A 3,173-nucleotide genomic window follows, 5' to 3' on the forward strand; every position below is an offset into this window, starting at 1 on the left:
TAAAGGGCTTAAACACATAAATCATACCTTTTGATGAGTGAATATCATGAAATTAAGAAGGAGCACACAATTGGCAGCCAAAAAATCCAAGTGGGGGACCAAGGGAGTGATTTCACGTCGTAAGTGGTAATGAAGATAATATAGTCAAATGGTTTATGTGGCATATAAGGGACTGGTCCCTCTAATATTCACTTCGTTAAGTACAATGCTCATGTCATGAGCTTTTAACTGAAAAACTGATATGGGGCTTTTTTAAAGCCCATGTCGTGGCAATGAGTGGCCACATCGTGGGATTTGATCATTGACAAAAACTAATTTTTTCTTCTTCTAAAAATATTTACCACTCACAAAGTAGATCCCATACTTGATTTTTTTTAAATAGAAGATGAACAAATTACTAGTCCTAAAAAAAATAATGCAAAACAAATAAACTACAAAGAAAGGTAAAAGAAAATGCAAACCAAGCTTAGGTTGCCTCCCGAGAAGCGTTGCTTTTGATAGTGTTGTGAGCCGGACTCCTTCCCGCACTACGTTGTTGTGGATGGGAGTAGAAATCCCCTTTTCTCCTTCTTTTCCTTCCACCTCCTTTTGTATGCCGCAACTCTCCTTAAATACGCTTTCTTTGTGTTTTCCTACTTCTTTGGGTTGTCGCATGCATCATGTTTTCTCTTGACTTCTTGAGATTTTTCAGCTATAGTGCACTTCTTTTTATCTTCAGCTGGTTCCTTCTTGTCAACTTCCATATTATCAAACATGGGATCTTTGCTATCTTGATACTCCTCTTCCTTACTTGAAATAAACTCCTTACTTTCACTTTCATCCATAACTCGAACTTGTGGTGTGGTAAAAGTAAAAACATCAAAACTCATTGGAATCGAGGCTCGAGGTTTGGTATGCTTGACTTATTCATCTAAGCTTGGCTTTTTCCTAGTTGTTGATGAGTGTCGAGAAGATTTTGTAGTAATTTCGCGTATACGGGCATCTTAGCTATTACTTTAATGAACGAGATATTAATTAGAATACCCTTCACTTGGTTGATGAACATCACATGCTCTTGTTCCAATGGATGTGCCCTTGCTCGAGAATTATAAGGTAACGGAGGCTGATAAGGCTTGAGAATAGAAATATTTTTCGAATTTTTTTGATCCCATGACGTGAAAGATAGCTACTCACATCGTGAATCCTGGGCACCATATTTTTTCTTCTTTTTCGATCTCTGCTTCTTTTGGCTGTGAATCGGGCTAATTTGAGGCTTCATTTAAAAATTACTAGAGGCTCAGAGATGGTGTCTTCTTCAGTGGTTATGGCCATGACATGAGGTTGAGGCTGTGGATCGGGATTTTTGGATGTTAGTCGTTCATTCACGAGTTTAGTCAATTGCCCGAGTTGAGTCTCAATGCTTTTAATGGAATCTTGTTGTTTTCTAGTGGTAACATCAGTAGCATCATGTTTTTTCTCAGAAGCTTCCATCAACCTATTGAGCATTGACTCAAAATCCGGTTTTCTTCTCGGGTAGTGGTTGTTCTTTTTTGTAGAAGCCTCGTCCGGTTTGCCGATACTTTCTTCTTTTTGCTTCTTGTATTCTTCATATGGAAACCATTCCCTCTTGGGCTTCCTTCAATCTTCATCAAACTGGTCACCAGTAGAGTAGCAGTAAAGTATGTTGCTATAATAGTGAAAATCCATAAAATGTTTTTAGTTTGCATGTACCCATAAGTGTTTATGTGAAATTCCGCAAGTACGTTGTTTTGTAACCTATAAAACCCAATAGTGGTATCAGAGCCTAGGTTTTTAATTTATTTGTGCATGAAGATGAAATTTGAAAACAAAAATAAAATGTAAATCGCAGGGTGTGACGCACCTAGGGTTTGACGTGGCACATTTTTGGCTTTAGTAGGGTTTCAAGATTTACTTGCCTATTTCGAATTGTAGGATAATTATTAGCCGTTAATAGTTATTTTATCTTATGAAAATTCGAACCTTAATGCTAGATAATCATAAAATCCTAAGTACAAATTTTAGAAAGTAATATATACATTCTTTAACTATAAGATAATTAAAAGTAATTGAATTATCCTTAAAAGAAATTTAATATATTTAATTAATGGTGTAATTAAAAGATAAATATTAATTTCAAAATTGGTTTCAAAGATTAATTAATTAAATGTTAATTCATATAATCAAATTTAAACTTCATGTTTTGAAAAGTTTTAAAATAGACTAAACTGCAAATTTGGTCCCTGTGGTTATCAAAAAAATGTAGATGAAGTCCAAAATGTTTTCAACTTGCACCACTGGTCCAAAATCGGATATTTTTTGTGGATATGGTCCCTATCAAACTTAAAAATACTATTATACCCTTTTAATTTGTTATTTTCATTTATTTTTATAATTATTTCTTTATTTTAATATTTTGATAAATAGAAAATTAGACAAAAAAAATCCCACTTATCCCCATCCCACCATACCCTTCTCTCTCTCTCTCTCTCTCTCTCTCTCTCACACACACACACACGTTATGTACAACGTCTTCTACTAATATCCCCAATTGATGAACAAAACACATAATAAAATCATAGAAACGCATTTTCTTCTTCTTCAATTAGATTTACAAACCCAAAGATCGAAGCCCCCTGAACCCAAGAACAAAATTCTTTAAATGTGCCCAATAAAGATATTCAAGAGAAAGAGAAGACTCTCATTGGAGCTTCTTCTTCGAGGCTAGTTCTTGATGGTTAAGGTTTCCTCCCAAAGTTTTCCCAGTTCATTGTACAACCACAAAGAAGATAGAGTGAGTTCAACAGACAAGCATAAAACATACACACTTATTTCAAGTTTTCAGAGGATGACACACATACACACACACTCAATCGCCTCCGTCGTCATAGGTTCAGTAGGATTTCTGAAATCTGTGTGATTTCCGAGATTGGTCCTATAAAGAAGAGGTATGCAATGATGGCTTTAACCTTAATTATGTTCTATTTTCAGTAAGATGCAGACACCAGAGAAATAAAGATGAAACCTATAAAATCAAAACTGCAATTCAGTTTTACGTGCAATAAGAGAGACCAGAAGGAGACAACAGAGAGGGAGATCAGGGGTTAGGAGTCGTCAAACTCCCTGAAACCATCAACCTGTCATTTCTTTCTTCTTGCCATTGTGACCTAGCTGCC

Source organism: Lactuca virosa, chromosome 9 (assembly GCF_052849685.1).
Source record: "Lactuca virosa cultivar CGN04683 chromosome 9, Lactuca_virosa_CGN04683_v6, whole genome shotgun sequence".
NCBI lineage: Eukaryota > Viridiplantae > Streptophyta > Magnoliopsida > Asterales > Asteraceae > Lactuca > Lactuca virosa.